The sequence below is a fragment of the Dendrobates tinctorius genome, unplaced genomic scaffold, assembly GCF_039654945.1.
Source record: "Dendrobates tinctorius isolate UK_male_01 unplaced genomic scaffold, ASM3965494v1 ptg000211l, whole genome shotgun sequence".
Classification (NCBI taxonomy): Eukaryota; Metazoa; Chordata; class Amphibia; order Anura; family Dendrobatidae; genus Dendrobates; species Dendrobates tinctorius.
In genome coordinates, this window is record NW_027361878.1 from 4,206,677 (window position 1) to 4,221,026 (window position 14,350).

Genomic DNA, 14,350 nt, shown 5'->3' on the forward strand with positions numbered 1-14,350 from the left:
TTACATCAACTTCACCACAGTAGAAATAGTCTAATATGGACTGACAGGTCTTCCACTACACTCAACTCAGCAGAAGTAACGGATAGTAGGGATGGTTAGCACTCGACTACAAGGTGTGGATGTACGGTGCTAGTGAAAAGGGAACTGCTAGTCCCATCAGCATAAGTTCAATATAGAGTCACTGCACACGTAAATTTTTGATTGAAGTGAAATACTAATTTTATTTGACGGTGAAGAAGCGACAGCTTTTTGACGTTTCGGCCTCATAACGGCCTTTATCATATAGTCGCTGAAAAAATAAAAATAAAAAAGTTGTCTTTGGATAGGACGTCACATTAGTGGTTCACTAGTGCTTTCAGAAACATTAACACCTCCCCCACATACACCTCGAACACCAAGTCTAATCCCCCTACCACCACTATCTTGCTTTTTTCCAGACATGTTGCTTAGATATTGTGCTAGGAGCACACTATTAGCAACAAAAAATTGGATTTTTTAATCTGCTCAACCTCTGCACACAGCTGAATTCAGCAGCACAAATTTAGAATGTGAAATATGGCTTGATGAATCATGTTACTCACAGAAGAAAGAATTGTTTCTGTGTGGATGAAGCCTATATGACAAATAAGATCTGCTCCAAAAAATTTCAAAGTGAGATGTCCCTTACTGTATGTCATTAGTAACAGATTTTTTCTGTTTGCACACGAGATGTCCAATTACTGTATTACGTTAATAACAAAATATTTTTTAAGCCTGTTGATGAGGCCTATTTAACATAGACTAGATTCTCAAAACAATTTCAAACTGAGATCTCCCCTTCTGAATCACGTTAGTAAGCTAAAAAATATACTTTTAGTGTGGATGAGGTCTGTATAATCTAGAAGGTTGTCCGTGGCATCGGAATGCCCTCTTTCCTACAGTTTCTGCTGGTAAGGTGCAGGTTTGCTGCAGAAATATGGCCGACGTGTCGTTACATGAACTGATCAGTAAAAGGGCCATGACGACGGCAGGAATGGGATTAACAACAGGATCAATAACAGGGTGGCTATAGGAGGTACGAGATCCAGGATCCAGCCTACAACGTTAACTCATTTACCCAACACCAATTACCAGAGAGCGTGATGCTCATCAGAAGATAGGTGTAACAGATGCGCGTCTCAAGCTAAGCATAAAAGATGGCCATGAAAAATTAGATGCCAAAGATGCACATAATCTGGAAGATAGGTTCAAAACAATTTCAAACTGAGATCTCCCCTTCTGTATCACGCTATTAACATAAAACAATATATTTTTAGTGTGGACGAGAGCTGTATAATCTAGAAGATTGTCGGTGGCATTGGAACACCCTCTTTCTTACAGTTGCTGCTGGTAAGGTGCACGTTTGCTGTAGAAATATGGCTAACATGTTATATGTTATATGTACTGATCAGGAAAAGGGCCATGATGATGGCTGTATTGGGATCGGACAGCAAGATCAATAACAGGGTGGCTATAGGAGGTACGAGATCCGGGATCCAGCCTACAATGATTACTCATTTGACCAACACCAATTACCAGAGAGTGTTTGATGCTCTTCAGAAGATAGGTGTAACAGACGCGCATCTCTAGCTAGGCATAAAAGATTTAGCGTGTTACGTGTTCAGATAGGTTCATATCACCACCACAAAATGACAACGTGGGATACGGTGGGCTGTAGTACATTCAGCTACAAAAAAAATTATAATTTTTTTTATGTGCGTTAGGTCTGCAGGCAGCTTGATCCACCACAAAATGACAACGTGGGATGCGGCGGGCTGTATCACATTCAGCAACAGAATTTTTTTTTTAATGTGCATTTGGTCTGCAAACAGGTTCATATCACCACCACAAAATGAAACCTGGGATACAACGGGCTGTATGACATTTAGCAACAGAAAAAAATGATATTTTTTTTTAATGTTCATGAGCTATGTACACTGTTGTATTTCACCGCCACTAAATTACAAGGTGAGATATGTCATTGTGAATCATGCTAGCAACTGCCCCCAAAAAGTATTTCTTCATGCACAACAGTTCAAATCACAGAACAATGTCACCACAGCACTAAATGACAAAGTGGGATATGGCATGCTGTTTCACATTTAGCTAGTGAAAAAATAAGACTTAGAACACTATGCTTATGCAAGAAGGACAATAGAAGCAGTGCACAGCACACTTGTAGGACATGTGCCCTGCTGGCTTTGTTTGTGGACCTCAATAATGGCAAAAAAAATGCTGGAAGGTAAATTTAACAGCCACACTGGACACTAGCTAGCTACACTATCTGACTGATATACAACTGCCTAGCTTACTAGCTAAAATCTTGCTGCTAACAATGCCAACATCAGGAGCAGCCTCTCTGCGCCGTTATGGTGTCAAAATGGCGCTAAAACAAGATGTCCGCTATTTATATGGAGAGGGACATATGATTTCACCAGCTAATGACCCAAGCTGTTGTGTCAGGACATTGTGGATGTTTCCTGTGCCCTGATTGTCTAGCCGCAAAGTGCACACATAAAGTTAGGGAAAAAAAAAAAAATTACTGTTTACAAGAACACCGCACCGCTGAGCTCTGTGAACTCCCTCCCCTCATCAAACATGTGCCCAACACTCATGATACTCCACTATTATCATTGCTACAGTGCAGAAAATACTTTTGTGGCACTATATTTTCCCCGCACTTTTAACCGAATATTACCGATTTTTTCAGATTTTATAAATTTTTGCTTGTGTTTCCGTTCACAAATCCGAATGTGCCATATTCATGCCAAATTTATGTTTGATGATTGTTTTCCTAACATTCACTCATCGCTAATTATGTCAAGTGCCTCACATAGAATGTACATCATGCAGTTTAAAGACCTTTGCTGGCTGACATTTGTTGGGTACAGGCAAAATTGAAAAAACATCTCCGCTGTGTTGTCACTCAATTACAAGCTTCTAATATACTAAGACATTGCAGGGACGAAATTTATGGCACAAACTTTTAAACAGGAAATCTTATTGGATGTTTGTACTGAGAACATGTCATCCGGATGGTTTAAATATTAGACAAGAATTGTTGAATTCAAATTTTTTCTTTCTTTTTTATTATATTCATTTATCATACATAGCTGTTTGAATTAATTGATGAATTATCAGTTGAAATCCTCTAAAGTACCCGGTTAATAAATAGTTAATGCAAATTTTAATTGAGAACGTCAATTGTAATTGCTTTCTTTGATTGTGTTACTATTTCAATGATGTACATATGGGGACAAACTTGTTTATACCTTCTAGTAAAGTAAGAAAAATCGACAACGGTCACTGAAATAATGTGAAATGGATAAAAGTGATTTCCAATGCAAATTTACTGAATACTAACTTGAAAAATCAGACATGGATTTTGAATTGTGGTTCAACAGAGAATTAAAAAAATAAGAATAGTGTGGACAAAAATGATGGTTCCTAAACTTAAATATTTTTACACAGCCTTTTAAAACAATTACTGCAAATAAACGATTTCTTTAACTCTCAGTGAGATTTCTGTAATCTGTAGGTATTTTGGCCCACTCCTCATGAGCTGCTCCTTGTACCTTCTCAAAACTGCAGGTTTCAACTCCTTCCATAGGTGTTCCATAGGATTTAGATAAGGGCTCATAGAAGCTACTTCAGAATAATTCAATGCTTTGCTCTTAGCCATTCTTATCTGTGTTTTTGATCATTACCCTGTTGAAGTACCCATGACCTGTAACTCAGACCAAGTTTTCTGATACATGGCAGCACATTGGGCTCCAGAAAGGCTTGACAGTCTTAAGATTTCATTGTACCCTGCACATATTCAAGACATTTTTTGACAGATGTAGCAAAGCAGCACCAAAACATAATCAAGCTTCCTCCATGTTTCCCAGTAGGTAAAATGTTCTTTTCTATGTATGCTTCATTTTTGTGTCTATAAACATAGAGCTGATGTGTCTTGCCAAAAAGCTCCAATTTTGCCTGATCTGTTCATAGGACATTATCCCTGAAGGTTCGTGACGTGACTTGTCAGTATGAATTTTGGCAAATTTCAGGCTAGCTTTCTAATGATTTGCTTTCAACAGTGTTTTCCTCCTCAGTCATCTTCCATGAAGTTCACTTGTATTTTCAGCTATTCGTAAGATGACTAAGGCGAGACAGACCTGAAACACATAATAAGATGGCTTTTTGTCCTCTTCTGTCTTTTATGGCCCATGTTTTTTTAGAAGATTCAATAAAGCATCAAGTAATTTTTTTACATTTTGAATGCTGGTAAATTTTTTGTTTTTGGTGTAAGCATACCAGATTTACCACACTATTTTACTTCTTTCCGACATCCAGATGTACAGCAGATGTCATCTGCACGTGTGTGGAGTGGGCTCAGGACACCATGCCTGGTGCATACTGCTAGTGTAATACAGCTAGCTTAGATTGCTACTGTCAAACCACGTAAAGGCTGCTGTCAATCTCTGAAAGCAGAATTTACGTGGTTAAATTTGGGATAGGGGACTGTTTTGATGCCTATTGTCCCCCTATGATAAAATTGCAAGCTGCTCATGGGGTGCCGTGACAGCTGGGGGTCTTCTGAAGGACCTATTTGCAGCCATATTTGTAATCCTAAGAAACCACAAGGCAAGTCTGGAATTTCAGTACATAATGCAGTGCTGATGTTTTGCAGTATTAAGTACAAAAGATCAAATAATTTTAGGTTCTCGTTCCTTAGGGGAACTAACAAAGGTAAAAAGCAATAACAAAAGTTTTTTTAATAAAACATGGCACACTTCAAATAAAGCATGTGTTCAAATATCTTCTCCCCACACTTTTCCTAATACATAAATGAAGAAATAAAAAAATGAAAATGAATATACTGGTATGTCAAGGACCAACAAAAATGTGATCTATCATATTTGGTCCTCTCGCCTTTGTCAAAAATGTAAGAAAAAGGAGCTAAACATTGTGTGTACCCTCAAAGTTGGACCAATAAAAAAAATCAGATTTCAGAATATGACGACACAAACCAAAGTTTTTGAAGTTCTGAATTTATTTTTTAACCAACAAAATATATGAAAAAAATCACTACAGATTTGGTATTTAACTATTCATGGTGACCTGAAGAATTATGTAAGTCATTTTTATCATAACACTTAAATTATTACATTTATTTAACATTGGATGCAAAAAAGGCAAAAAAAAGTAACATAGTGTGGCTATATTTCAAGGTTGCGTTTCTCTTCATCCTGTTATATGATGACTAAAAGTCTTTGTATCAATTACTTGCTGTGATTGTACTGGAACTATAGCAAGCTGCTGAGCAAGTGATACATTGCTGGAATAAGGGTATCAGCACCTACATCATGTTTCTCTCAGATAAACAGCAAAAACCTGAAGACAGGTTCCCTTTAATTTGAAGCATTGCGTTATTACCACATGCAAACTTACTCAGGGTTGTTACAGCTGAAGGAAGTGTATGTTTGTAGATATTAACTTGTAATTATATTCCTTCCTCTTTACCCGTACCTTCATCTTTCACTGCTAAAGTGTTTCCTCTTCATTTCTACTTAATTAATCTTAGCACTAGTGCTGTCACTAAGATTATTGTGCTGTCCAGCTGAAGGATGAAGTACAAGGTGGAGGTTGTTTGAGAAGTTGCCTCATATTTCAAAAACCTTTGTTTAAGTGCTAATGTGAAACCAAAGAAATGAACTGGAGTATAAGTTGGTATACCTGCAGTGAATAGGAGCATGTTCACACTTTGGCCATTTATCAGGCAAAACCCAAGAAAAAAAAACAAAATGAGCATACATCCTGAATTAAGTAATAAGTACAATATTTTGCAGATTATACGATGCACCCCAAATTTTGGGGAGGAAAACTGGTGGCAGCGTATTTGCAGTTGAGATCTCTGGAGACAAGATCCCGGGAAACAAGACTTCGGCGCCAAGATCTCAATATATGCATACACCACCTCTGGCGGCCACTTTCCCGGAGTCCACCGCATTTGAAAAGCATGGAAAGTGCGGAGGCTCCGGGCTTTCACAAAATGTTGACAGAACATCAGTACTGCCGAACACCCTTTCCTACCAGCCTGGGACCTGCAGCATTACCCCACTCCTGCCACAGAAACTTCCTGCAGCAGCAACACTGGGACCCCAATCCACCTCAGCTGGTCAGCAACATTCGGATCATAAGATGCACCCCCAATGTCCCTTAAAATTTTGAGGAAAAAATGCATCTTAATATCTGAAAAATACAGTAAATCGTAATAGTACAAGTAATAACAGAGGGCACTTGGTTAACAGTAGTTTAAGTACAGAAGCGTTAAAGCCATCACACCACGACAAGGTGTACCCAATCAGGATAGTCTTATCTCTAGCATTAACACTTCACCTTGTGTCAACTAACCTCAATATAGATAATGGCAGTGCATAACAGGGGCCCAACTGTTCAGACATCAATCCATGGAAAGCTATATAGATGAAATGTCTAGCTCAGAAAGATGGAGGCACACCCAAGTTTGTACAAAGTACAAAAAACTACAGCAAAACCAAAGAAATTAGCCTGAGAATAAAATGAGCATAAGTAAAATGCAATTGTTCATATAATAGCATAGGGTACTTACAAGTGCTTCTGACTAAATTAGAATATCATCAAAATGTTAATTTATTCTAAAAAAAAAAGTGTCAAAGGGCTCACAGAAATTGCTTATTCCACTTCCACCACTGCTGCTGCTGCTAATGTTTTGGCATTGACGAATTGACTTGCTGGAGGTTAGAAGTCTAGAGATGCGATGCGAACTGTGTGCTTCACTGCTGTCTTGGGGAAGAGCTCTCTTAAGGTTGCGTAAAAGCATGTTTCAATAGTCCAGCATTTGGGGGTTCCCTTCCAGGGTGGGAAGCATCTGGAAAAATTTGGTTTTATAACGTTGTTCTAAGAGAGTAGCAACCCAGTAGTCAGCAATATTCCTAATCATAACTATACGGGGATCATGTTGCAGATAATGCAGCAAGAAGGCACTCACATTTTGGGATCTACCATGAGGTCCAAGCTCATGCTGTGTTGATGACTGGGTAACAATGAGGCTCGTTTCCTCTGTCCCCTCCCACCAACCACGAAGAAAAGAGAGGGAAGGATTATCCTCTTTATCTGACAGTTGCTTGCCCATCACCTTTTTTTCCCTCCATTTGTTCCACAGATCTTGCATTTTTGATAACAGTTTGTCTGTTATCACCAGCCCGCCTCGATCACAGTAATCCACCCTCCCTTGGCAACCACCTGTGTGACAACAGTCTTGAACTTACAGACAATGTTATCGCTTCCTCATCCTCCTCTTCTTCTGGGACCAACACCTCCTCCCGCCGGTTACTGAAAGTCTGCTCCAGCATATAGATGACTGGAATAGTGATGCTGATGATGGGGTCGTCAGCGATAACCATCTTAGTAGCCATTTCGATATTGTGCAGAAGGGTGCAGAGGTCCTTAATCTGTGCCCAATATGTAAACGTTATATGCCCCACGTCTATACTGCATTGGCCAAGGCAATACAACATGACATACAGCATCAGGGCTCATTGATGCTGCCACAGTAGCTGCAACATGAGCAGATTGGAATTCCACCATGTCGGCACATCGCATATCAATCTGTTAACCGACATGGACAAAGACCTCTGCAAATAGCAGAAATGAGCACGCAGCTTATGTGCTTTCTGGAGCAGCTCACCCAGGCCAGGAGAGTGGCAGAAAAAACACTGTACCACCAGGTTGAGGATGTGAGTCATGCAATGCACGTGTGTTAGCTTGCCTCGCCGTTGGGCCACCACCAGGCTCGCACCATTATCGAACACAGCCTTCCCTGAATGCAAGTTCAGTGAAGACACCCATTGATCAAACTCAACCTGGAGAGCTGTCCACAACTCTTCAGCTGTATGACTGCAATCTCCAAGGAATATTAACTTTAATACTGCCTCATTGCGGTGAGCCCTGGCTGCACAGTACGGACGTGGTGGGGATTCACTCTGCACAGTTGTAACGCGTGTCTTGTTAAGACAGAAATTGAGAGTGCAGATGGAGGCCCTAAATGAGCTATAGGAGGAGGCATAAGTGGTGAAGGATGTGTTAAATGTAGAGGTTTGTCCTGCAAGTCTTGGGGATTCCATTACAGCTGATGGCGGGCTCTCAGTCAGCATGACTGGAGCGGGTAAAGAACCCGAGGTTCTGCGGTTGAAGACTTTCATCCCAATAGTTGACACGGTAACAGAGGAGGAGGAAGAAGCAGCAGATGCGATTCATGGGGCAGCTGATGGTGGTTGAGGTCCACTGGTCCGCATTTTTGTGCAGTGGGATTCCCACAGTAAAGCATGTGAAGGTTCATACATGTAGTAGTCAAATTATTGCACTTTTTTACCTCGACTCAGTTTTTTTTGCAAAGTTGGCAGATTACTTGAGCTGACTCATCCTTTGCAGTGTCAAAAAAGGCCCAGGCTAGGCAACCCTCTCCACCCCTGCGAGCTTCAGACCCGCGGACGCTGCTGGTTACAGGCACAGTTGTGGCTGAGGATGCATTGCTCGTCGTGGCTGCATCACTACGTGTCTGCTGCGTATGGTGCAACGTAACATCCTCTTCTTCCTCCTCAGATGACCTACTCAGCTGTGTACCTCTATGTTCATGCCAACTGGGATCTAACACCACATCACAGACATTTCCTGTGTTATCACATTCCTTACCCTTGGTGTCACCCTCCTCCTATTCCTGCCTTCACAACACAGTACAGTCTGCGTGAGCCTCAAATATCTGAATCTCATCAGGATCACCTCCCCCATCTGATGATGAGGGTCAGGATGCTGTTTGGACCCTACTTCATCCTGCCCCAGATCCAAACTAACAAAAAATTTGGGTATCGGTGCAGATTTCCTCCTGTTGACTCTGTGAAGCTTTTGAGTTCACTTCTGATGATCATGACATAGAATGTGTGAACAGCTCTTCAGACTCCCCCATCTGTGGTTCCGTACAGTCAGTTGTATGGTTGGAGAGTTGGGACGAGGGGGAAAGCAAGGGGAATTTGGGTGCCACCTCTGTGGACTGTACTGGCTGTGATGTTGAGGTGGAGGAAGAGGAGGAGAGGCCACTTGAAGCTATGCTTGCCATCCAATCGAGCACATACTCTTTCTGGGCATCATCAACAAGGCTTACCGCTGTGCATCTGCCAAAGAAAGGTAGTGGAGCAGCCAGTCCAGTAGCAGAAGTTGTCAGGTATCTTTGCATAGGATGTGACGTTGGTTCACTAGTGTTTTCACAAACATTACCACCTATCCCACGTACACCTTGAACATCAAGCCTAATTCTGCTTCCACCACCGCCTCGCTTTTTCCCAGTCATGTTGCTCTGATAGTGTGGTGGGAGCACAATATTAGCAACATAAAATTAGATTTTAAACTGCACCACTTCTGCAAACAGCTGAATTTCAGCAACAGTTAATTCCAAGTTGATATATGGCATGTCGTATCGTCACAGAAAAAAGAATTGTTTGAGTGTGGATGAGGCCTGTATGACAAAGAAGATATGCTACAGAACAGAAGAGTTTTTTGTGGGTTCTGTATCAGGCCTCTAACACACTAGGAACAGAAGGATTTTCTGACGGCCTATGGATCAGTCCCACAAGCTCGCTGCCTCGGGATAATCCTTGACGCTGATCTCTCCTTCAAACCACATATCCAAGCCCTTTCCACTTCCTGCCGACTTCAACTCAAAAATATTTCAAGAATCCGTTCATTCCTCAACCAATAATCTGCAAAAACCCTAGTCCATGCCCTCATCATCTCTCGCCTTGACTACTGCAACCTCCTGCTCAGTGGCCTCCCCTCAAACACTCTCGCACCCCTCCAATCTATTCTAAACTCTGCTGCCCGACTAATCCACCTGTCCCCCCGCTATTCCCCAGCTTCTCCCCTCTGTTAATCCCTTCACTGGCTCCCCATTGCCCAGAGACTCCAGTACAAAACCCTAACCATGACATACAAAGCCATCCACAACCTGTCTCCTCCATACATCTGTGACCTCGTCTCCCTGTACTTTCCTGCACGCAACCTCCGATCCTCACAAGATCTCCTTCTCTACTCCCCTCTTATCTCCTCTTTCCAGAATCGCATGCAAGATTTCTCTCGCGCATCACCCCTACTCTGGAACTCTCTACTACAACATATCAGACTCTCACCTACCATCGAAACCTTCAAAAAGAGCCTGAAGACCCACCTCTTCCGACAAGCCTATAACCTGCAGTAACCACCGATCGACCAAACCGCTGCATGACCAGCTCTACCCTCGCTTACTGTATTCTCACCCATCTCTTGTAGATTGTGAGCCTTCACGGGCAGGGTCCTCTCTCCTCCTGTACCAGTTATGACTTGTATTGTTTAACATTATTGTACTTTATTTTATTATGTATACCCCTCCTTACATGTAAAGCGCCATGGAATAAATGGCGCTATAACAATAAATAATAATAATAATAATCAGGCCTCTATAACACACTAGATGCTACAAACTATCTGAAAGTCATGTCTCCTACTGTATGACACTAGGAACAGAAGAATTTTTTGTAGCCGCTGTATCAGGCCTCTATAACACACTAAATGCTACAAAGTATTTGAATGTGAAATGTCCCTTACTTTATGACACTAGGAACAGAAGGATCTATGGTTGCCTCTGTATCAGGCCTTTGTAACACACTAGATGCTACAAACTATTTGAAAGTCATATCCCCTATACTATGATACTAGGAACATAAGAATTTTTTGTGGCCTATGTATCAGGCCTCTATAACACACTAGATGAAACAAACTATTTGAATTTGAGATGTCCCCTACTGTATGACACTAGGAACAGAAGAATTTTTGTGGCCTCTGTATCAGGCCTCTATGATACACTAGATGCTACAAACTATTTGAAAGTCATATTCCCTACTGTATAACACTATGTACAGAAGTATTTTTGCGGCCCCTGTATCAGGCCTCTATAACAAAATATATGCCACAAACTATTTGAAAGTCAGGTCCCCCTACTGTATGACATTAAGAAAAGAAAATTTTTTTGTGGCCTATGGATTAGGTCTCTATAACACGCTAGATGCTGCAAACTATCTGAATGTGAGATGTCCCCTACTGTAGGACAATAGGAACAGAAGAATTTTTCTGGCCTCTGTATCAGGTCTCTATAACACACTAGATACTACAAACTATTTGAAAGTCATGTTATAAGAGGGTCAGGGCCGAGCCCTGTAGATATTGTTACTACTGTTTGCTTTTATGATTGACATGTTTATATGTACTGACCTGTGCTTTATATGTAAGTGTGTATATATGTTTACTGTTATAAGGTGTTATATAGGTAGACTTTGTAGAGAGAGTGTAGTTAGTGTAAATGGACACAAGATGGGGGCACTGAGCACATTCATATTGGAGCCCCTAGGAGGACACTACAGGGTTAACTAGGGGGACATTAGAGGAGTGGTTAACCAGGAATTAAGTGGAGATAAATTTCCTGGTTTGAGTAAGTTCAGAGGGGGGGGGAGCCTCTGGTACTAGTCTGAAGGCAGAGGTCCTGACAAGCCTAACTGACACACAAGGTGTGAAGCAGAGTCCCTCAGCCATCCTTAGTAGTGAAGAATAGTGCATTGCCTACAGCAGCAGCCAATGGGAGAGCCACTGGAGAGACGTCAGCCTGTGACTGGAAGCTGATGAGATAGTGAAGCCAGTGGACGAGTCACTGTGGAAAACAAGGTTGAACTGTTAAGTTTATTCCAGCCTCTGTCTCCAGTCCTTTGAACAACAGGAGGAGTGAGCTAAGTACCAGGAATGAAGCAGCCTCCAGCACAGTGAGTACTGGAGCAGCTGATGGGGTTACCCCCTGGCTACCGTGTTCTTACAAGTGGCGTAGTTGGCAGGATCTCGCTAACCCCTATGGTGGTGAAACTGCAGCGGAGATGAAGTACATGGGAAGAGTAAAATTGAATGTAGTGACCCGTAATGCACAGACTGAAGAATGTGACGGAAGATACTAAAAATTGGACATGGCTAAAGTACCGGATTTTACTAATACAGAACTGGAAAGTGACCCTGTGGACCCCAAGATGGCGACCGCCAAGACAGAGAACTGTGGTGCCAGGAAGGACTGTCCTTGTCAACAAGGAGCACTCTGTGGCCGTGACAACATCTGGACGGCACCAAACGAGAACTGCCAGCAATGTCAGGTGGACATGCGCCCCTTTCCTCTAAATGTTGAAAAATGGGTGGAGAGGCTGGCGAGAACCCTGTCCTGGAATGGGAGTGGCCCTGCAGAATGTGCTGAGTGCGGCTGTCTGGCATCAGTAGGACTCGGGACATCGGCAGCGACGAATCGGTGCGACTGCAAGGGTATCGGACATAAGGAGTGGCGGTGGCGACAGGAGGAAGAGGCCAGGCATGTCACCCGTAGTTAGGAGCAAATGCAGGAGCACCAAGCTCTCACTTGTACCGAAGACCCGCAGCAGGAAATGGGGCCCCCGACACCTGGACCTACTGCACCAGAGCCAGACCACAAATGGGAGATGCATCAACGCTCACCACAGGCCACGCCAGAAACAATGTGGGATAAAGAACCCGCCCTTCACCCTTAGGAACCAAAAGACCCGGAAGCTATTTCTGCCAGACAGCAGGAAGAAGGACCCCGGGGCCCCCCAGAAGTCAATCCTATCAGCGACATTGACATGGTGGAGTCCACCCACCAGGAGGAGGCCGCGGAGCCGGAAGAGGCCCTGGTCACCTGCTGGCATCAATTTCTGGAGGAGCTGAGGGCCTGACTGAGCAGAGCCACGAAACCAAAGGAGGTGAGTGCATCTCGATCTCAGCTGGTGGTGGACCACGTAACCTCAACGCTGTTCCACTGTGGGGACATGAGGCCCAAGGTCCGCATCACCGAGCACCCGTGCTCCCACCAGGCATCCTCTGAAACTGCGAAGCAACTGCGCTCGAGTCAGCCCTCCCCTGAAACCACTGGGCCCCTGCCGCCTGCGTACCCGTCCATCTGGATAACGGACATAATTGCCAAAAAGAAGGCCAAGGAGTGGGAGATATGGAAGCTCCTCTACCAGAAGGCAGAAGCTGCAATGTCCGCTTGACGTACCTACGGCCAGTTGGTATACACCAATGTTCAGTGGGGCTATGGCTTTATCCAGAAGGAGGGCACCCGCAATAAAATTTAAGTAAATGCCGCCTCTGTTAAGCACGGAAGGGCCCTGCAGGTGGCAGACTGAGTCTCCTTTTACATAGAATACTGCCCCCATGGCTACTATGCAGTAGTGGTCATCTTGTGCCCGAAGGAAGATGAGTGCTCCGGAAATGGACCGGATCCTCTTGCAGGAGCCATTGGAGGTGCTTCTGCCCCTGATGCATTTCCTCGGCTCGGTGACTCTGCGGCTGCAGTCCCCTATGGTCCCTGCTAGGACCCGGGCTGCAAGTGACGGTACCACGCCAGAGGCATACCGCTTAACTCCCTTGGCCCTTTTCCCTTAAGTTCCTGTTGCAGCAATTGGGACTGTTCCACGTCCCCTCAGGGTAAGGGAACCCTGCAACGCTCCCACAGAGAGCTGAATATGGTCCACTGGACCTGTTGAGTAAGCTGTTTTTGTTTTGTAGTTTTCTCTCTGCCCCTGGAGTAAAGCTGCTAGCACTCTGACTTGTTCCTGTCTTTGAAAAGTGTGGACTTACCAGTGCTTCCCTCATAGGAAGAGGGGAGGGCACCTTTTGTTTTCTTTTTGAAAAGAAGCTGTTTCATATGTGTGGACATTATTGTTTTTCTTGTGTGAAATGTCTTTGTAGATTAAAGAAAAATGTACAGTATATTTATCTTTGCTAGTAAAATGTTAATGCTGTTTTTACATTGCTGGGGACGGCAATGGTTTTAGGAAGGGGGTATGTAAGAGGGTCAGGGCCTAGCCCTGTAGACATTGTTGCTACTGTTTGCTTTTATGATTGACATGGTTATATGTACTGACCTGTGCATTAAATGTAAGTGTGTATATATGTTTACTGCCATAAGGTGTTATGTAGGAAGACTTTGTAGAGGCAGTGTAGTTAGTGTAAATGGACACAAGATGGGGGTACTGAGCACATTCATATTGGAGCCACTAGGAGGACACTAGAGGGTTAACTAGGGGGACAATAGAGGAGTGGTTAGCCAGGAATTAAGTGGAGATAGATTTCCTAGTTTGAGTTAGTTCAGTCGGGGGGGGGAGCTTCTGGTACTAGTCTGAAGGCAGAGGTCCTGACAAGCCTAGCTTCACATATATTACACACATCACTTATA

The 14,350-nt window shown here is 43.2% G+C and overlaps 1 long non-coding RNA gene across 1 annotated transcript in view; it reads right to left on the reverse strand.

Annotated features, from left to right (window-relative positions):
• Positions 1–3,350: 3,350 nt before the first annotated feature.
• The window catches only part of LOC141058205 (uncharacterized), a 44,937-nt gene continuing 33,937 nt past the window's right edge, over positions 3,351–14,350 (reverse strand). Inside the window, exon 2 of the long non-coding RNA XR_012222123.1 lies at positions 3,351–4,178. This is a non-coding gene — a long non-coding RNA (uncharacterized lncRNA). The remainder of the gene's footprint in view (positions 4,179–14,350) is intronic.